At 37.4% G+C, this 22669-nt stretch overlaps 2 long non-coding RNA genes across 5 annotated transcripts in view; one reads left to right on the top strand and one right to left on the bottom strand.

Moving 5' to 3' along the window:
• LOC149746984 (uncharacterized) lies at positions 1–11162 on the bottom strand. The gene is made up of 3 exons (XR_016388411.1): positions 10375–11162; positions 8528–8609; positions 1–269 (listed from the first exon to the last, which is right to left on the bottom strand). It is a non-coding gene; the product is annotated as an uncharacterized LOC149746984 (long non-coding RNA).
• Positions 8777–22669, top strand: part of LOC149746985 (uncharacterized) — a 25354-nt gene continuing 11461 nt past the window's right edge. Inside the window, exons 1-4 of one of the 4 annotated variants that reach the window (XR_016388414.1) lie at positions 8809–11323; positions 11535–11581; positions 12514–15168; positions 20466–20581. This is a non-coding gene — a long non-coding RNA (uncharacterized LOC149746985). Of the gene's footprint in view, positions 11582–12513; positions 19763–20465; positions 20582–22669 lie in introns of all 4 variants that reach the window. The other 3 variants (XR_016388415.1, XR_016388413.1, XR_016388412.1) reach the window with 3 other exon arrangements.

Raw genomic sequence — 22669 nt, forward strand, 5'->3', positions numbered from 1 at the left:
TTAGAACAACAGACATTTATTATCTCACAGTTTCTATGGAAACAGATATAGGAAAACAGGTGCAAGTTAGCTGGGAGTGTCAAAGCCTCAGGCTCCGGCTCTCAGGCAGGGTGCCATCAAAACATTGGCAGGGCCTACAGTCATCTCAAAGCTCAACTGGGGGAGAGTCCCCTTCCAAGATTGCTCATGTTGTTGCTGTCAGGTCTTGTTTCTTTGTCACATAGGGCTCTCCACTGGCTCCCTGAATGTCCTCATGACATGGCAGCAGTCTAAGGTGTCGAAGCCAGAGAAAGGAAGATACAGTCCTTTATTATTTAATCATGAACGTAACATCCATCATTTTTGCTTTTTCTATTTGTTGGAAACTGTCACCAGATCCAGACCACATTTAAGAGAAGGATAATACACGAGGATAAGGAACATTAGGAGCCACCTCAGGAACTGTGTATCTATGAGGGATATAGAACAACTTTTTCTATGTATTTGACTTGGAGTGTGTGTCCCCTAAAAACTCTTGAAAATGTTTATATTTTCAAATTTATCTTTTATGTTGTCTGAAGTTATTACTGTACTCAGGTCTTCCCCATTCTTAGAGTACTTTCAAAAAATTAAACCCTAGGAAGATTTCTTATGCTATTTTTATGGATTATTTTTGTATTTAAGTATTTTAGCCATTTGAGCAATTTGGAAGTTACAAAGAATGAGGTATGGATTTTGCTTTATTTTATCCAAATAGTGAGCTATTTGTCTCAAAAATATGTATTTTTACATATAATAATTCAGCTTCCCTTTCCTGGATTTGAAATGCACAATGGCAGAATTTTACCCCATTCTACTCAAAATAAATAGATTGCTCCTCAAATCCTTGTGATTTCTTATAAAATTTTCTTTTATAATCTTGTGATTATAAAATAGGTATAACCTGTGAGAACAAAACTTGTTCTGAAAAAAATCATCTAACTCTTCATATCACAGAATCATTGTTCTAAATCTTAATATATATATATGTGTGTGTGTGTGTGTGTATATATATATATAGTTTATGCCATCATGTATCATATGACTTAAACTCTTAAGGACTTAGTTATATGATCCATGTAGGTGTAAACTTTGTATCTACTATATGAAGCAGTATTTTGAAACCATCAGCAATCACTTGATTTTGGGACTGTGAGTATATACTCCATAGTCAAAATTAGAAATTAATATTTTCTTATGACAATTAAAATTATGTGTGTAGATTCTTACTGCTACTCACTCAAGACCTAGGACTGCGGAGGAGCTGATCTATCAGGTTTTCTTGCTAGCTATCTGTTGCCAGTTACATACTTAATAATTGAGAACATAATTCACTTCTTTCAGTTTCTCAAAATCCTCCTCTATACAACCTCCCTTTGAGCTGAAAACTTTCCATTCAGTAAAGTGGGTTACTTTTGTCTGTAGGAACATGGTGGGTTAATGATGGCATAACAGCTCTCATAGTTTCTTGGAAAGTCTTGCATCTACTGCCACCCTCTGAAGTGGCAGGGTACGCAATACCTATTGTATTGTTCTCAGCTTCTTATGAAAATCTAAAACTTAAAGAGTTCTGTTTCTTATTCAGTTAAACTACTTGTCTGTATGATTCTTATTGTTGTTATAGTTACCTTGTTATATTTACCTTGCTTTCTGGCTATCAATACTTATGTCATTTCATCTGACTATTACTTCCTTGAGATCATACTATATTTCATAAGTTTTGTATGCTCTGCAGGGCTTAGCACAGTGCCTTGCACAAGATAGATAACGAAAATATGTTTTGAATGAAGTAAATCATAATGCACTGGTTGGTGTATTTTGTGTGTGACTGAAAAAAAATTTTTTTATAGTAAGCATACATGATGTTTGGCTGATGCCATACATTTTCACTTAATTCATTGTCTATTTTAACTGAAAATATTTTGTTAGAATATAAGGGAGTTTAAACTTTTATTTGGAAAGAGACGTAATTTCTTTGTAGCTGAAAACTTCAAAGGTTTGCTAGTGGTAGATTATCCTTGCCCGATATAATTATCCTATGTAGTTAGAGACTATACTATAAGACATTACCATACAAAAGTTCCTTGACTGTAAGGCTGTTTTCTTTGTTCACACATTTTCTCTCCCATGAAGTAAGGTTGTGATACACATAAAGTTAATATTTGAGAAATGACTACATTGTAGAGCTTCATTGGTGGTGACATTGGTCAATCACATGAAATTTATTAGAATTCTAGATGAACTCAATGTCATCAAATTCCAGTCCAATCTAACACTGACTTCCAAAACTGTGCCCTTCTCTCAAATTTCATGACCACATCCATAGTGCTGCATTATAATATTTCAGCATGTGGACAAGTGCAGAAATCATGCATACAGTGCTCACTTGTTATAAAAATTCAGAAAATAAATCTAAATACCAATAAAAGGAGAAAATAAAATCAACTATAACTTGATCATTTAGAGATAACATTTTAGTGTTTCCATCTAGATGTGTTTACTTGCATATAATATGAACCTGTCATATAGATATTCAATTTTTCACTTAATGTGTCATGAACATTATTTTATGTCAACCATGTACCGTGAACATTGTGTACTAAATATGCTTTTTAGAAATCAAATTCAGTGGCTTCATTAGAGTGGAGAGTAGCGTATTTATTTTACCAATCCCTGATTTTTGACAATTTAAGCTCTTTCCAAATATTTATTATTATAAAAATTCTCACAATAAAAATTCATGTGCCTAGGTACTTACACACATACACTATTATGATATTCCTGATGTACAATATTGCTGTATTTCTTTCAATTACTGTATTTGTTTATATTAAACCCCACTTTTCCTGACTCTACCATTTCAGTCTCCACATATCATCAGAGTAATCATTTCACAATGACATTTATATACCATGCCTCAGTTTAATCGTCTTCAGTGGGTCCCCATTGCCAGCCTGCATATCGAAAAGATCAAAGCATCCTCCTAGCCTTTGAATTCTGCCTCTTCCCAATTAGGATCTCTTGATTTTTACCTGTAGGCTTAGTTCTTCTCCAAATTCCCGGAGCAAATCCTGGTGATTTTATACTTAAAGGCATACATTCCTCAAAAAATTCTATTAAAATTCAGAACCTTCTCCCAACGACAAAACAAAAAATGTAGATAACTCCACGATGAAGCAGAATTTGGGTCTCACTTAGTCATAAATTCAAACTGTCATTTCAAATAGACATGATTTGGCTGATGTGAGCATTTCACAAAATAAGTGGTAAGAAACAGTTTTGTAAAGACAGTAGTACACAGAGGAAGCGTTTAATGTTATCTTTTAGATGTGAAAGCAGAAACTAAGGTTCAGAAGAATAAACTTACTTTTCATCCTGCTTAGCTACGCAGTCTCTTTCTATGGAAAGCAGTAAATATTGATTATAGGTTAAAGGCAATGAAAATAATGGACCTGTAGCTGGCAGCCATGCCAGGTAGTTCTTGGCACTGACAACATTTACCATATAAGCAATGACTGTCAAATTTAAAGAGCAAACACATTTTCCAGGAAAAATCATTTAATATTCATTTGCCAAGCACAGGGTATATTCAATTTGACGGTTAACACTTAAAAAATACAGACACGAAGCAGAAAATATTGATTTTAAAAGAAGAAAAGGGGGAGGACATTTAAAAATCCATTTAAAATTAAAACTTTTCACAGAATCTCTAAAGTGGATCTAATAAATCCTGTGTCTCATATAAGAAACAGGCTTATTTCTGCTGTCTCAGATCATTTTGCAGACCCTTCGTTTAAGTCATGGCAGCTTAGCCAGTCTGGCAAAGACTGAAGGAGAAAGAAAACGTTATTTATAGGCTTCTTATAGGATATGAATTGCTCTTATTTCTTCATAAAAATTCTATTTAAAAAAATTTTTATTACTGTATTTATGTAGCCCACCATACAAGGGGCTCAAAAATACCACCACTCCACACACACATACACACCCACCAAAGTGAATTGGTATGAAACGGGGCCCATAATTTGTGAAAGAAAGGATCTGGCCTCAGCTTGGATCCAATTAGGATTAAATCCCACTCACTACCACCTGGAAATAAGAAAGCAATGAGAAGAGATGAAATGAAAGTAATGAAAGTAATTAGAGAGAGACAGAGACAGAGAGAGAGGGACAGAGACAGAGAGAGGGAAAGAAGAAGGTGAGGGGAGAAAGAGAGAGAGAGAGACTCTCAAGCTACAAAAATAGAAGCCATTGCCAGTCTAGTAATACCTGGATAAAGACAGTTAATAGACATTATCATAGGAATTCATCAAACTAGACACATAATGAAGAATCTTTAAAAATGTACTAGAAACAAATACAGACTAGGTGGAAGTCAATTTTATAAAATTACACAAAATTCTATCCCTATAATGGATAGAACACTATGGTATAAACAGAATTTAAATCAAAACTAATATTTCTGAATACTAGCTTGAAGAAAACATTACATATATTATACTTTTTAATTCTCAGAGATTAAATTTTATTTTCACTCACTCCTCACATTCAATTAAGCACAAAATCCTGTTCATTTTACCCGCATAACATCACTAGAGTATTCCCTTTCATTCCATTCCTTCTACCATATTTCCACTTCAGGGTTCTATCATCTCTCATTCAGAATATTAAAATATCTTCTTAGTGGAACTCCTTATCTCCTGTCTTGAGCACTCCTAACACATTCTCTACATTGAAGCTAGAAAAATCTTTCTAAAACTTTGTATGTTTTCATGTAATATTCCTCCTTAAAATTTGTCGGTAGCATCTTTTTACCTTCAGGATGAAAGACATCATCTATCCTATGGCATCCATGTCCTTTCACAACCCAGGCTTTGATTACCCTGTCAGCCTCATTCCTCACGCCCATCTCAGATTCACTGCCCATGTGCCATCTCTGCCAAGTCACCTGCAGTTCCCTCAAAACCGTCAGCTCTTTCTCCTCTGAACACTTGCTTATTCCATGCTTTCTGACAGCAGTTATTTACCTCAACATTTTGCCTGGGTAGCTCCTGATTATCACTTTGGCTAACCTTAGGTTTCTTCTCCACTAGGAAGCCTTGCATAATGATTTCTAGTTCAGATTTGTTATTTCCTTTAGAGAGTTCCATAATATTTTCATGTCCAATCTCTCATAATACTTAGTAAAAGTGTTACAGTGATTTCACTTGAGGTCATGGACATACTGAATGATCAGGAATGAAGAAAGTACAAAACACTGAAAGATGTTTGAAAAGTACTCACAAAGGGAACATGCCAGATAAAGGCAGTATCTGCCTATATATTATAACCTGCCCTAAGCATTGCCGTGGTGACTAACATAACGGTGTAGGTGGGAGATTTTGAGGCTTTAGGACAAGTTAGTGGAATAAGAGTCAAGACAGGAAGAAATAGTAAACAATGTAAAACAAGGAGAATAAAGAAGTCATACAACTGTGAATTAAAGAATGAAGTAGGAACTAGAAGAAAACTCCAACAGATCCGCTTTGGTGAAAAACAGGCTTGTTGTTTTCTTTGCAAGATTATGTAATCTACACAGTGGCCTTTCATGCACCACTCTTGGGAAAATAAGCTACTTTTTCACATTTTAATGAATGGAGTCATTTGTTTTTCATACCTCTCCTATTCTGATCTTCCAAAGTCATAGAGTCTTCATCAAATATTTTAAACTATAAATATCTAACAAATTAAAATAGAAATGTTATAGGAAATAAAAAATCTTTAATAGGAATCTTGCTTGTACTAGCTAATGAAAGCAGCATACAGACTGAAGTATTACCAAACAATGAATCCCATCAAACTGCTAATGGAAAGCCTTATAGCAAAATAATAAAAATGGTTTTTGAATGTGGTGTATGGCTACCAGTGGCATCATGCTAATCAAAGCTCATATATGCCCACAGCTCTCCACAATTTCGTACAAACTCTTACCCTAATTTTGTTTCTCAGTCTTCCCTTACATATTTGTTTTCACTTACATCTATTTACTCTCTCATGAGCAGAATCTGAGTTGTCCAGTATTGATGCCTTTGTTTACACAGTTGTTTCCGCATAGAGTGCTATCTTTATCTCTCTACACATCTCCAAATGGTACTTGTATTCAAGGTCTAATTTAAATCTTACTTCTTTCATAGATAATTTCTTGGCCAATGTCTATTGAAATGCTATCTCTTAGCTCTGAATTATATTAGGATTTATCTTTTCATTTAGTGTCCTGCATTAACGATAACCAAACAAAAATGAGATTAAGTCTTTCACATTACTTGTAAACTGAGTCTAAAGGCACACTAAATGGCTAATTTAAGAATATTTTAGCAATCATAGTATTATTATATTGCTTACCTAGATAATTCTGAAAAGAAAATCATTCATGGATGCACATATTCTGTTATATAGTTTTATAATGAACAAATTATTTTTAAAATATTCCCTTAAAGCAGTGAGCTGATTGCTCTGTGTGGAGCAGATGCCCTGTCATTCCTTAGTCAATCTCTATTGAAATGAGTTTTTCCTACTCTAAACTATGGTGGACTTATCATCTCTTATTTACTGGTCTATATTAGCTATAACTGTGCAAACATGAGATTGTAAATTGAGTCTAAAGACATCTCCAAACAAATGGTTCAAAAATATTTTTTAGTAACAGTAGTATTATCAGAATAAGTATTACTTCTTGAAAAGATTCTATGAAAGGAATACCTTCAAGCTTTATGCATTCTGTGAACATTCATGTCATTACTTGACTATTTTAAAGGAATTTTCCCAAAGCACTGTTATGTATACTTTACGAAATTAAGTCTTATGGACCCCTGCTTGCTCCCTAGCCCTGCTGAGGCCCTCTGCCTCAGTGGGGAAGGTTCTTTCTCCATTTGAGTTCATGCAGCCAAAATAAAACCGAAGCTGAGATTGAAGCAGCTTTATTCAATGGTCAGAGAATGGAGAAGTAGAAACTTAGTTCACGAATCAACTTCTCACCTTAATGGTGAGAGGGATTTGCTTTTAAGGAATAAGGACGATGAGGGTAGGAGTGAGACTAATGACGGTGAGGCACGTGCATTGGTTTTCTGGGAAAGAAGCAGGGCTTCCCTGGAAATGGGGTACCACCCCTTTTCTGTCCTTTTTTGCTTTGTGACATCCGGTCATAGTCACCTGTAGGTGTGTCATATAGTATACTATACAGTAAAATAAGCATAAAATGAGACTCAGGGTCTGCTGGAGGTCAGATTCGTAGCCATTTTGGTTTCAGCTGATTCTAACCAGTTTTTGTTTTTCTCTACCTATAACTTCCTTTGTATCCAGACCCTGTGACTTAAAGATATACGTTAGTTCCTGTTCAAAGGAGGGATTGGTGAGTTTTGAGCAAGGGTCTGGTGGCAACTCTGGTAATACATAGAGCAGAGGCTCTTTCTCTAAATATTAGCCAATTGACTGGTAAATTTAATAAGGGTAAGCACTAAATTGAAAGGTAAAAGGCCACTTATGCCTCATCACGATAGAAGGGATTTGGGTGTAAAAAGTATTAAAACAAAGTTGTCCTTAGTACCCCTAGCAATTCACTGAATCCCAGACCTGAAAATGGTGGTTATTCTCCATTATGTGTGAAGTGTTCCAGTCGGTTTTACTGGAAGAAAGCTGAAAATTTAGAGTTTGCTCTGAACAATAAGCAAACAATAAGCAAAATAAACCAAAAAAATCTTAGTCATCTATGTTTTGAATTGGTAATATACTTATATGTTTCAAAATTCAAGAATTACAAGAATGCATAAAGAGTTTCTCTTCTTCTCCCTGCTCTTCAGCCACTTAATATCCCAACTGTGAGGCACCCAATTATACCAGTTTGTGAGACCTGTTTTAATTAAATTTATATTTCCTAAGCTGAAACAGGTCTGTATTTGCCTCATGAAATGTAGGTCAACAAGACAGTTATTGAGTAGCACCTTTGCCGGGAAGGTTCCTGGATACTCTGAGAAAGAATTATAGAGAGGGCATGCTAGGGGATATCTTAGTGATACTTAATATACTAATTCCTCCTCCCATTAAGAGTATGATGCATTCTTCCTTCTCTTGTGATCCTATTATGTGTTGGCCACTTTACTACAGTTGGTTTCATTATCCCTACTTTATATATGAGAACACTAAGCCTCACATAAATTAATAGTTTCTAATGGTCATGCCAACAATAAGTGGCAGATTTGGAGTCAGATTTGAATTGCAATTGTGGGACTCTAAAGCCTTGTTTTTTCCACTCACTGCTTAATCAGAGAAGGAAAATTCTTGAAGTCAGATTTCAGGAAGAATGAATGGGAAAACAGAGAAAGCCAAAACAGTTTAAAAATAGGTTTTTATATTAAAAAAATTAAAATGTAAAACAGCTTTTATAGACATATTACCTAAATTACCCATAGCAAATTTCAGTTACAAAACAGTTACACTGTTTACACAAGGTATTTGAACAACCTATCAGACTCACCTACTCATAAGGCGTTGGGAGATTGTTGAGGAAGGTCCTCTCATGGGCAGAAGTCAGGTTACAGAGAATAATTCACCAATCACTAAAATAAGAACATGTTACAGCACATAAACTTATTTTTCTTTTGTGATCTCAACGAACAATGCAAACATTATCCACACCAGAGCCCAAGAAGTACATGTATCTGTTATTCCCACTTCATAAGTGAGGACATAAGACACCCTGTGAGTCAACTGCATAGCCCAGTCCTATGCTCAGACTACATAAATACTGCTAATGTTAACATTCTAGGAAACAAGTGGAAGAAAAAATGTGATGCAGTAATGCCAGAGTGTTGCACTGTTCCTTATGGCTTCTTTGACGGCAGAATTAATTTCCTACCCGATGTAGTGAAGAATTTTAGATTATGAAATTGTTAATGAGCACGAAAGGGAGCTCCCTTCATTTCTTGGTCCCAAATGGCACAAAACTTAGATAAATTAAAATCTTGAGAAGCAGCATCCCAAATGGGAGGATCAATCTCCTTTAAAATACCTAAGGAATCCATCTGTGCTAGATTTCCATATATTTTAATAGTTGATTCTAAAATACATCTACCCTCTCTAATCAACCACCACCCTTCAAAGTTGACTACATACACATAATTTCCCAGTAATTGCTCCACAGAATTCAAGACCCAGGGTAAATAGACCCTGTATATCACTAAATCAGGATTATGGTACACAAAAAGCGGGAACAATTTCTAGAGGTGTCTCAAACTTACTGTGAGATCTAGCCCATCCAAGCCTGATCGCAAGAGAGCAAGTAAAAGCCACAGGCAGATGAAAGTCAATACCATTAGCAGGGCTGAAGCTGAGGAATTTATCTGCTGTTGGATACTGACGGCCTCTGGCTAATCAGGCATCTAGCATGATGTATTTTCACTTTAGATAGAGGGGGAGGAGAGGAGAATGTTGCAAACATGGATGTTAACTCACTAAGAATTGAATGCAGGGCCTAGTTAAATTCCTATTGGAAGGAAAATACACAAGGCTAGTGACTAGACTCACTGATTAATATATATGGTTGAAAGGTTTTTCTGGAAACAGGAACTAATCTAGCCTTCCCTTGAAATCTGGACATTGCACTAAACTTGTTCCAGGATGGGAGAGACATTCAAAAGTTTTGGTCATTTAACAGCTTTCTGATTTCCGTTTATTGTTAGCAAAAATAATACAAGTTTCCTCTAGAGACAGGCTTCCTTCCCTGTGACGGTAAGAGGAGAAACTAAATTGAGTTTGATATCTAAACTTTCATGCCTACATGTGTAAACCAAAAACAACAAAAAGCCCAAACCAAAACGTCCCAGACTCTACAGCAGTGCTGTTCAGTAAAAATATAATGTGAACCACATATACAATTTGAAATTTTCTAATAGCCACTTAAAAAAAAAAAGTAATAGCCACCTGTGGCTAAGAGCCTAACTATTGGGCAGTGCAGCCCTAGAATTCGACTTCAAAAAAAAAAAGGGAAAAACAAAGCAAACAGAACCCAATTTCAATAAAGAGGACGTTTAGAGTTGGGCTGTGATCGCTGATTTTTGGTGTCTGGAGAAAGGAGGCCCAGGAGTAAGAAAAAAAGGAGAGGGCAGTGAAACGAAGCGTGATTGCTGCATCTCCAGAGAAGCCTGCTCTCCCCACCATGTTAGCCCAAGCGTTGAACGGCTGCCTAGAGGTGACGAGGTGTGCGGCCGATCCTAAAGGGTCACCGTCGCTTGGGCTTCAAAGCCCGCTTGCCCGGGATTAGAGCCAGTGGGGTGGGGAACGCAGATTTCGGGGCTCCGCGGTGGAGCCGCCAGGGCGCCCTACCTGTCGAGCAGCGGGGTGTGAATGTGCAGGTGTTTCACGGCCACCTTAACGCGCCAGTCTGCGTGGCGGGCAGAAGACACGGTGCCGGACGCGCCGCGGCTCAGGTAGCGCAAGTCGGCGAGCTTGTGGTACGGGAGGGTGAGCAGGACGCTGCAGATGGCCTCCTCGTTCATGGTAGCGGGTGTCGCGAGCACTCAGGCAGCCGGTCGATTCCGGAAGTGCCCGCCGCTTCCCCGGCTCCACCCCCTGCGCGAGCCGCGTCGGCAGGCCCTACAGCCTGCCGGACATGAGGTCACGAGGCCGTCCATTCTCCGCGCAGCCCACGCCAAGCCGCTGCTTATCCGGAGCCGGAGCGGACTCTTCTCTTCTAGAGACTGGTCAACTCTGCGGCGGCGGGGCGCACAGGGGAGAAGCTTCCTCTCTCCGACCTGGCCCTCCCAGGTGCTGCCTGCCACCGGAGCCCGCCTGTCAGAGCTCCACCATCCCCAGACTTCTCAGGCGACGTCAGCGGCGGATGCCGAGGCGGGGATGAGGGCCACTGGCCCGCGATCCTCCCAGCAAGGCTCCGGCCTCGGCCTGAGGCCCGAGATCTCTGCCTTGTGGCGCCCAGATGACGTGTGCCACACCGGCGGGGCTCGGGCGGGGGCTTGGGAGTGGGGAAGTGAGCCAGGGGCGCTCAATTTGTCTTCTCTCCACCCAACCCAGTAGGTTGGAAAGGTTTTCTTTTGGGGAAATTTCCTCTTCGCAGCTCCACAGCCAGTCAGCGAACCCTCCCACCCAGGAGGAATCGCCTCTGGTCCCATCGGCGCGTCTTCCGGGAGTCACCAAACACCACACAGAGGTAGTGGGGTGGGTGTGGCAGCTGCCATTTCCTGACTCCAAGCCTGCGCGGAAAGCCCTTTGAGGACGTGCAGTGGTGACTTACTAGGGCTCCGCACTCCTCAGCCCGGTGAGTCAGGTAGGGGTGTAGATTCACTTGCTTATCTGGACTCCAATCTAACCTCACTTCCAACTACTTTAGTCGTGTGGGGGTGGCTGATAAGCCCTGTCAGAGTTTAATCCTGTCTAAACCTTCAGATGTTTAGTTCCTGTTGGGTGCTTCTCTACTAGGGACGTATTTTTCTGACTTTTTTTTTCTCTCCTGACGTCCATAATTACAGACAGAGATTGAAAAGTAACCTTGAGAGAGTCCTTCCCTTGATTCCAGGTAAGCCTGCAAACATTACTTTCTTATAGATCTGGGAAGAATGCGGTGTTTAATGCCAATCAAAAAAGACTGCAAAGATCTTTTTACCTTAAACAAACACTTTTCTACACCAGAAATGATTATTTTGCAAAGTGTGGTGCAAATATTATACACAATACCAAGTCCATGCTAGGCATTTAATGAATTCTAAAGCAAAAGTAATAGGGAATGCCTGACTTCAATCAGGGATTTCTGCCTACAGAAAATCAGTGCTTCCTGTATTTTTGTATTGCCTGAAATGAGAGTAGCAGTGTTACATTTTACAATAAATGGAAGCTGTAATGAAAGAGTGTGTTTTAAAATTTGATAATTTAAAATAAAATACTTAGCTCTAAAGATATGGTCTGATAATCTGTGGTTCATTCCTTAATAAGCTTTTTCTACAAAAAGTGCTCAGAAAACTTTTCCCATTCATTCATTCATCCAGTCAGTTTACAAACTAAGAATTCTAGAGAAAGAGAACAAAAATTAAGAAGGGAGGAAATGATCAAAATAATAATGCAAGAATTTCTTCCAGGACCAAAAGACAAAGATGTTCATAGTTAAAGGACCCACCAGCTACCCACAGTGAATGAAGAAGGACCTATGTTAAAGCACACCATTAAAAAGATCAGAACACGAAGAATAAAGAGAGGATTTTAAAAGTTTTTAGAGGGAAGAAGCAGGAATAAACGGATGGGAATTAGAATGGCATTGGGTTTCTCAACAATAACTTTTATGCTAAAACACTACAGTGAAATTTCAAGTTTTGTAAGACAATAACTTCCAACCTAGAATCCTGTAGTCAAACTATCCATCAAGTGTAAGAGTAGAATAAAAACATTTTCACATATACAAGGATGAAAACATTTATTTTCCATCCATCCATCCACCTTTTTTTTTTTTTTTTTAAGGGAAAGTTACTAGAGGATGTGCTCCAACAAAACATGAGAGCAAGACAAGAAAGAGAAAGACATGGGATCCAGAAAAAAGGACCAGGAGAATGTGAAGGGAAATGCCAGGGTGAAAGATATGTGGCAGAATTAGAGAGCAATCATTTTCACCGGAGAAGGAAGATGGCAGACTCCAAGAAGAAAGACTGGTTAGTGTAATTGAATTTATTTAGATTACTAGTTTTGAGTATTTGGGTAGTTACATTGATAGATGTTTGATAGATCTAATGAAATACGTGATAAAATTCGAGAGAGAACTTAAAAAATATAAGGAAGTAAAAAACAGAAGCAATTATTAATTCCATGAAAACTAAAAATTAGACAAGAATGGAAACAGCGTTTCTCCAACTGTTGTGTGGTGAAAATTCTAAGACTTTTTAGAGCTTCTGAAATACTCGTGTATTATAAACCTCGAAGGAGAGAACATGCAGCATAGAGCACTCTGAAATTTATGTATATTTTTAATCACATTACTTTAAAATTTTTAAAAATTAGTATTCACATGGTTCAAAATTTAAAAGTGTAACAGACAGATAATTCAATAGAAAATTAGGCAAAACACTTAGATACTTCACACAAGGGTATATCTAAATAGCAAATAGTACATGAATGTGAAAAGGTGCTCGACATCATCAGTCATTAGAGAACTACAAGTTAAAACCACAGTGCAATATCACTACACAAATACAAGAATAAAATTAAAAGGACAGAATATAGCAAGTGTGGGTGAGGTTTTGTAACAATTGGAGCTCTTGTACATTGCTGGTGGGAGTGTCAATTGGTACAATCAATTTTGCAAACTGTATGGCAGTAGTATTAAAATTGCAGTTATGAGGATCCTCAGCAATTCCTTGCCTAGGTATATGGACATGCATATGCATATACTAGAAAGTTCATAGTAGTGCTATTTATAATAGCTTCAAACTGGAAATTACCCACATATCCATACATAGTAGAATGAGTAAATGATTTGTGGCCCATTTACACAGTGGAATACTAAACAGCAATGATATTGAGCAGTGTACAATATGATGAATTGCACAAATACAATACTGGATGGAAAAGCCAGACACAGAAGAGTATACATTTTATGAGTCAATTCCTGTTAAGTACAAAAGTAAGCAAAACTAGCCTATGCTTTTAGAAATCAGGATAATGTCTGCTCTTGTAGAGTGGTCATAGTGAGTAGAAGGGACAGGATGAGGCCTCTGGGGTGATAGAAATGTTCTGTTTCTTGATCTAGGACCTAGACTCTTGGTGCCAGTTACATGGGTATGTTCAGTTATGAAAATTCTTTGAGGTTACACAATGTGCACTTTTCTGTGTATATATATGTTATACTTCAATAAAAGGTTAATAGGTTTAAATACAAAATAAATAATATATGTGGGTGTATATTATGTCTCTTACTTTTATTTAATTAGTATTACAGTATATACCTGTTCACCTTGCTTGTCTTTCACTTAGTAATCTATTTCGGATATCTTTCCATACAAATGCATATAAAGCTTTCTCATCTTTTTTTTTTTTAATGATGGATATGCCATAATTTACCCCTCATTGGTGGACACTTAGCTTGTTTCCACATATTTACTATTACAAATTATGCTGCAATAAGTAATCATATATGTCATTTCATACATGTGCAAGTGTATCCATATATATGCCCTAGAAGCTGAACTGCTGGACAAAAGAGTTATGTTCGTTTGTAATTTTGGTTTGTATTGTTGAATTGACCTTCACTGAGGTTGTTCCAGTTTTCTTTTTCTGCAGACAAATGAGAGTGCTGTTTCTCCACACACCTTCTTTCATTTCTTTTCGAGATAGATAGTATAATGTTGATCTGCTGATTCCTGTATTTCAGTGCTTTTAAAGTCATTTAAATGCTAAGATTCTTTTTATTGCAGACCTTCTAAATATCTGGCTTCAATTTGCTTATCACAACATCAAACCTTTAGCTTTCATGATAGTTTCACCATTATAGAGCTAAAACTATGTATTCTTAGTGATATGTACATTGTTTAATTAATGCCCATAATGAATGGCTAATGACAGAAAACCTAAATAATACTAATGCTAAACTACATCAACTAAATGAGAAACAAAAAACATGAGAATAATTATGCAAATTAGGCTAAAAAACAAGCCTCACACCTATATGTTGAATTCATCTATTCAAAATTCTGTAGAATCATATTAAGTCATATTTTCCATTTACTGAGAATAAAGGTTATTTATATCTGCATGTGCTATTTTAGGGACATGGTAGCTTGAAATGGCATGCTTGAAATCTCTCATAGTCTGTTTTTTTGTTTTGCTTGTTTTTTTAACTTCAATGCCTTTTATTCCTGTAAGCTCTTTATATTTATTTATTTTTCTAATTTTTTTAAAAATTAATTTTTATTGGAGTATAGTTGCTTTACAATGTTGTGTTAATTTCTGCTGTACAGCAAAGTGAATCAGCTATATGTATACATATAATGTCCATCGACAGAGGAATGGATAAAGAAGATGTGGTATATATATGCAATGGAATATTATTCAGCCATAAAAAGGAATGAAATTGGGTCATTTGTAGAGACGTGGATGGAGCCAGAGACTATCATAAAGAGTGAAGTAAGTCGGAAAGAGAAAAACAAATATCATATACTAACGTTTATATGTGGAATCTAGAAAAATGGTATAGATGATCTTATTTGCAAAGCAGAAATAGAGACACAGACGTAGAGAACAAACGTATGAACACCAAGGCAGGAAGTGGGGGGGTGGGTGGGATGAATTGGGAGATTGGGATTGACAGATATACACTATTGCTACTATGTATAAAATAGGTAACTAATGAGAACCTACTGTATATAGCTCAAGGAACTCTACTCAATGCTCTGTGGTGACCTAAATGGGAAGGAAATCCAAAAAAAGAGGGGATATATCTCATAGTCTTTAAAATTAGAAACAAGACAGAAAAGTTGAAAAATAAACCACTTAAAAAAGTACAAATGCAAGAATTAAAAACATCTCATATTCTAATTTTTTCTATTTTTTGGTCTAAAAGCATCTGGTAACCATTGGGGGAAAATGGGTGAAGGATATGTGGGACCACTCTATTATTTTTACAACTTCCTGTGAGTCTATTATTATCTCCAAATAAAAAGTTTTAAAAAGTTGTACCTGGGTGTATTCGTTTCCAGGGACTGCCATAACAAAGAACCACAAGAATTATAAAAAGGCATGTAAAGGAGAAGTAAGGCTTCCTGATTCTTCAGATCTCCAGTTCACCTCCCCTAAGACAGCAAATAAATTTAACAAATATTATGTGCCATAATGCTAGGTGCTGGAAATACAGGGATAACAAAAGACACATGGTCTCTGTCCTTAAAATGCTTTTAGTGTTCTAAGGGAGATAGAACCTAAGCATACAATTACAGTAGAGTGTGATAAATGTTCTGGTAGGGAAGTCCAGGGCACACTCAGAAATTAGGAGAAAGAAGCCTGCATGGTAATTTAATGAAGAGAGGTAAGGCAAACTGCCCAAAGTCATAGAGTTTTTAAACTACAGAGACATGATTCCTGCACAAATCTATTTGAATTAAAGCTCATATTCTTTCTGGGAACTGTTTGCTGTGTCACTAGGGTATTACATTTTCAGTTTCACTTTATATGATGTCTCAGGAGAGGAATTTAGTAGCAAGAGGGAATTTCCCAGCTACAAAAAGACAGTGATGGACAAAAATTTATTATTAATGGACATTTCATGGGAAATTCCATTTTCTTTTGACATTTTAATCGGCAGGTTTCCAAGAGTGTGGAAAGGTATGTTACCAGTAGCTCAGTCTGCATTTAAAAATTTTAGCTCCTGAATTAAGCAGGATATTTTGCTTTTTCAAATGTCTTCAGAACTCAAAATCATTTTCTCCAGCTGTCACTCCTAGCTTGTAAGCAAAATATACTAAGATATATTTTTTAGGCAATACACACACACACACACACACACACACACACACACAAAGCCACACTTTTTTTTTTTTTTTCTGCTTTAGGCAGTGGCTATATGAAAGATTATAAGTTCAGTACCCTTTTTAGTATCCTTTTTTGGGCAAGTATAGACCAAGTTGTAGAAGAAGGCAGAGCTTTTCTTATTGTAGTAGCCAATATAGTGTAGGTCAGGAGTCCCCAACCCCCGGGCCGCAGACTGGTACCGGTGTGCAGCCTGTTAGGAACTAGGCCGCACAGCAGGAGGTGAGCGGCTGGCAAGCGAGCGGAACTTCATCTGCTGCTCCCCATCGCTCCCCATCGCTCGCCATCCGCCCCACCCAGTCCGGGGAAAAATTGTGTTTCACAAAACCGGTCCCTGGTGCCAAAAAGGTTGGGGACCACTGGTCTAGGTCATAACAGCGCCGGCTGGTGCAATTTGGAATCGGAAACATGACTGAAGCAGGGGTCCAATGTCAGCAGCTGAACAGGTTGCCAGAGAGAACTCTAAGGTTTATTGGGAACTAAGGAACACTCAGGAAGCTTCTTTGACTTAATTTTTATAATTGTAAAAAGGAATAGAAATGTCTGCCCTGCCAGGGAAACCTTGTTGCACAACTCCTGCCAAGGACACTGTTCACACTGGGGAGGTGCCATTCACGTGGAATACGTTATGAATGGGCCCCCTAGAGTTGTGCGATGTGGAGGCCCTATAGCCTACCTGTCTCCCAGGATTGTTCTGAGAGACTCAAGTTTTACAATGAATATAAAAGAACTTTATAAGTTATAAACCTGTCAATCTATGTAAATAATAATAATAATAGTTATTTTCCTGGCCAGCTCTGCCCTTCAAGCAAAACATTCTTATCTAGTTTAAGAAAGAGAAAAGCAGCCCTTATTAGCTGGGAGCTGGCCTGGCACTCCCAATGAATCTGTGGCATTCTCCTGTTCAATATAAACACTTTCATAGAACATCAACGTCAGACAGGACTATTTTGTCACTGTAGTGGAGCAAGAAAAAATGAGACCACTTCATTATCATGTTTGAACAGACAGAGGTAAAAACATTGTTCAAACCACAAAAATGAGCAAACATTGCCCTTTCCTGGCTAATAATAAGTGCCTGCTTCTTCTTTACCAATTATAGCTTTATCTCAATTTCATTATTCTCACTGTCTAGATATAAATTATTGAGATACCTGATCAGAGAATCCCTCCTGCTTCCAGACAGCATCCAATGCAGGGAAGATACCCGTTTCCTTGAATGCTCCTCAGAATCACCTACAAGAAGTCCAAATCCTATGATAAATTATTTCTAACATCCTCTTACTGAGATGTCCTGATTCTTCATGGTACACATAACTCCTGCTTGCAATGAGTCAGTAAACCCAGATTTATAGAACTGCAGATGTGTTCCTGGTGGTCTTTGGATAGAGGACATTGGCAGATTCATAGAGCAGTTATTATGAATGCTCTATGGAGCCCTCACTGTCTGCATTTCAGTTAAAGAACTGGCTCCTCTAACTTCTCTAGGGACTTAGCTATGGTGTAGGTTCTTTTTCATAGCCCAGAACTCCTGAGGAAGAGATTCTGGTTGGCCGTAATATCCCCCTTCAAGTCCTTTGTGGATTATGGGGATATGGACATGAGGTACTGAATTTCTAAAACAGCAACAACAACAACAATATCGACAACAGCAATAATAACTAAGACTTATAGGTTAAGAATCCGCCTGCGAATGCAGGGGGCACGGGTTCAAGCCCTGGTGCGGGAAGATCCCATATGCTGTGGAGCAACTAAGCTCGTGCACTACAACTACTGAGCCAGCTCTCTAGAGCCTGCAAGCCACAACTACTGAGCCCACGTGCCACAACTACTGCAGCCCACGTGCCTAGAGCCTGTGCTCCACAGCAAAGAGAAGCCACCGCAATGAGAAGCCCACACACCACAACAAAGAGTAGTGCCTGCTCGCCGCAACTAGAGAAAGACCGCGCACAGCAACGAAGACACAATGCAGCCAATAAATAAATACATTTATTAATTTTTTAAAAAAACAACCTAACACTTATATAATGCTTGCTACGTGTCAGGGACTCTTCTAAGCAATTTCCATAGAGTCACTCACTTAGGACACCAACACTGTGCAATAGATGCTCTTATGACTCTAACTTCGCAGATGTAGAAACTGAGGCACAGAGATGTTAATTACTTGTGTAAGGTCCCACAGCTATTCAGAGGCATAGCCAGCAATTGAACAAAGGAAATTATGTTGCTGTATTCTGAATCAGTTCAGCTGTTCTCATGAAGTAATAGAGTACTGAGAGATGGAGTGTGAATGATTTGGCACCACTCAACACACTTTTATATGAAGAGTTATTTTATACGTGAGCAAGGATATCTTTTAAAGGAGTTCAGTCTAGCCATCTTAAAGTGTTGATGTGTCTCTTTAATAATAGTGTCTGTTAGGAATCATTTAAACTTTATGGAAGTAACTCCATTGGCTATAATTTGCTTTTTCTTTTACATATGAACATTTTAATTCGGCATTTATTGACTGTCTATGATGAGAATGGCTCTTTGGTATGTAGTATGGGACAAAAGCTCTACATTGCTATCTACAGAATAAATAAGCTCTACACTGCTGTCTACAAAACTGATGACTAAAGTCTTTATATACATCATGATGATTTAAGTCTTTATATACATCATTTTTATCGTTTAGAAATCTTCCTTATTATAATAACAACTTGGAATTGGAATATAATTGGCATTAACTGATCTGATTCTAGCAGAAAAATATGGGGCTTCGGCACCCAATAGAGTTAAAAGTCTCCTTCTTCATTAATCTATGTGCATGACCTCTTTGGTATTTTGTAATCTCAGTGAGTCTCATTTCCTTCAACTATTAAATAGTGAAAATAATACTTTTCTTAAGGGTGTTAGGAGAATTAAATGGGATAATGTGCATAAGATTATACCCAATAAGTATTAGTTTTCTTTCTCAAAGTAAAATATTTGGGCCTTGCCAATTTTAGTCTAAGTGAGAATTATCAACTTTATGATTGTCAAGGCTGGGTTATGAATAGTGAAAAATGACTTAAAAACTGTGTAGCCATGCTGTTGTTTCAAATGTGATCTCTATGCAGACATGGACCGTATCTGTTTTGTTCAACAGTGCCTAGGACAATGAAAGTGATAATAATACACCTACTATCACCTTAGACTGTGGAAGGATGTTATGGTCAGTAGAAGACTGCAGTTCTTGGGTGAAAAGCATGCAGAATTCTCTAGTGTGCTCATTTCAAGTTTTTGTGTTTTCAAAGTTACACGTTCATGTTTAAAAGTCATTATAGTTCACAAAGGTAAATAGTAATAATAATATTATGACATCTATTATGACAAAAGTACAGGATTTTAAAAAATCTTTGCAGCCAATATTCTGATAACTCTCTGAGTCTAAACTGTATCTCTAAACTCTTAGACTGTAGTCTAAGTAGAAGTAATATATTCTTTCACCTATTTAGAAAATTAAAGTATTATTAAAGAAACCACGTACAACTGAATATGTTGGATGGAAGATATTTGATTTCAAGCATAATTAGGTATTAACTTAAGTTTATTCCTTTTAGTAGATTTAGTGAAAACTTAGTCATCTGATTGAATGAATATATCAATCTTCTTTAAAAACTTATTATGAAATAAATAGATGAAAGAAGTATTAAAATTGAAATACTAACTTCTCACACATAAAAATGTTTTACATTCTACCAAATACAATATCATTAAGACAAGCTTGTGTTGTAACTATTACCCCTATAGAGATATGATGGGGCTAATAAATGATATTATAAAGACAGGAAGATTCCAAAAAGAAAGGGAAGAAAAAAGATAAGCTACTATGTTACCAAACCTACAAGTCAGGTAAGATACTTCTCTTCCCCTAGGAAGGAGTACTGGCCTGATGAAGGAAGGGGAGTGGATGGTACAGCGAGAGCCTGGGTACGTTATTCCAGTGAAAGAACTCCCCCTGGAAGAAAATACGTGGAATGAGGGGATGGTGGTAAGTGTTCTCCCCAACAATTCCCATTTCAAAGATGGGAAAACTAAGTCTAAGAGTAGATTGACTAGCTTCAAGTATTACAAGTAAAAGGTGATAGAACTGGGAGTAAACCAGATGGTTTATTTCAGGTTTATCAGAGGGCCCTTATTAATGAGGTACACGATATAGTATCCTGGAATCACAGTAAAACCAGGACCTATACATGTAAAAGTCAGAGCCGAATATCATAAATTTGCAGCTTTCTTTATATTTGCTTTGTGATGAGGTAATGAACTTATTAGAATAAAAGCATTGTATATATTTTTATTTAGTGAGTACTCAAATGGTGCATACATCTGAATTAAATGCCTGAAATATCTCAGTTATTAAGAAGCTATCATTGGAGACGTAGCAGAGTGTACATATGTTTATGCACGCAAATATTTAACAGAAACACAGTAAAAGGGTTCAATTATATTCATGCTGAAGTATGGAAGTTACCAGAGAGTTAGTGAACGAGGAATTTAATCACTATTATTTTGTAGAGTGTAAATGATTGAGAAAAACTTACAGAAAGAGGTGATCTGAAGGTCAGTTCAAAGGAGAGAATCATTTTTCGTTGTTTCCAGAGAGTTTTTGGTACATTTTAGAGAGGGCTACAAAATCCAAGAATGAGAACCACGTCCCACCAGGACAACTGGTGGGTCTGCATGTTGCAAAGAAGCAATAGCATGGTGAATGAAGTCTGTACCTCACTACACTCTGGGCAATAAAATGTTTTAAGAGTCAGGTTCCATAATAAGAGTTTGTAACATCTTACCTATAATTTGTGGGTAGATGGGCAAAGGCTTGGCCTTAATCACACATATAAAAACACGTTAACAAGATCATGTTTGGTTTTAACCCCAGTCTCTATTTTCGTACCTGCATTGCTTATCCTTACTGAAACTTGCTTTCCTCATCCGTAAGGGAAGTACTTTATGAACTGTGACATACTAATTAATTTTAGTTTTGAATCATGGCTCTTCTTTAAGGTTTTCTTTGTTCTAGTTTAGTGTCATTTGAGGGTGAGCACTGCACAAGGCACATATAGAAAAACACAGGGTATTTCCTGCCTTCCAGGAGTTTCAAGAAAAGAGAGAACAGTTTTTAGAGGCTTAGCACTTATTCCACTCTTGCATGTTTCCCTACTAACACGGTTTCTAAAATTACTCATCTGTGTGGAGCTCAATAAATATTTCTCCACTAACTAACATAAGACAGGCAGATCAAATAATTAGATGTAACACTTTCATTCATACAATATAGCGTGTTATCTTACAGATGAAAATTGGCAACATGTTCAAAGAGTAACCAAGCTGGCTTTTAGGATCTAGCTGTGTCAGTCAGTTTTGGTTTATTATCTCTCTCCTCTGCCTGCTGTATCTTGTATTTATTTATGTCACCTTCATGTATAACTTCTAAACTATAAGAGCTAGCCACTATGGCTTTGAATGTAATGAAGTCACAGTATGATGAAGGAATTGTTTTCTAATGCAACTCTCCCTAAACCTCAAAACATTAGAATAATTCTGTAGTCGTCCATTTGTCTCAGTTACTGCTCAGAGCGCTAATGCAGCAGGTTGTGTGCCTGGGCAGTATGGGGTACTTGCTTTCACTGCTGAGCTTTCTAACACTACAAATAAAACATAGATTATTCAGAAAGTACAGAGGTTCAACATCTTCCCACAAAATCGTTGATGAAGTTATTTCATTAATTAGCTCTTAAAAACAAAACAATTGATAACAACAGGATACCTATTGATTTATGAGGTAAACAATTTCCTTTGAAAAGATAAATATTGATGCCAATACACTGGTGATGAAGTGGAGCCTAGGGGATGAGGGTCTCCTCTTGTGGGGATGAGGCCAGCTAGCAGGCGTTGTCTGAGTCAGGACCTTGAGCTGGGTCAGGAGGTATAGACCTTATAACTCTCTTATTGATCATTGATCCTGGGGGTGAATGGCAACATCCTGTGAGATTTCTGAGTCAGTTCTGAAGTAGGTTCTCGTTCGAGTTGGGCAAACATGTAAGAGCAGTATATAATTGCTTGGGCACCAGCCCAACCT

Source organism: Delphinapterus leucas, chromosome 17 (assembly GCF_059928025.1).
Source record: "Delphinapterus leucas isolate spDelLeu-1000000601 "Yukka" chromosome 17, BTC_Dleu_Yukka2, whole genome shotgun sequence".
NCBI lineage: Eukaryota > Metazoa > Chordata > Mammalia > Artiodactyla > Monodontidae > Delphinapterus > Delphinapterus leucas.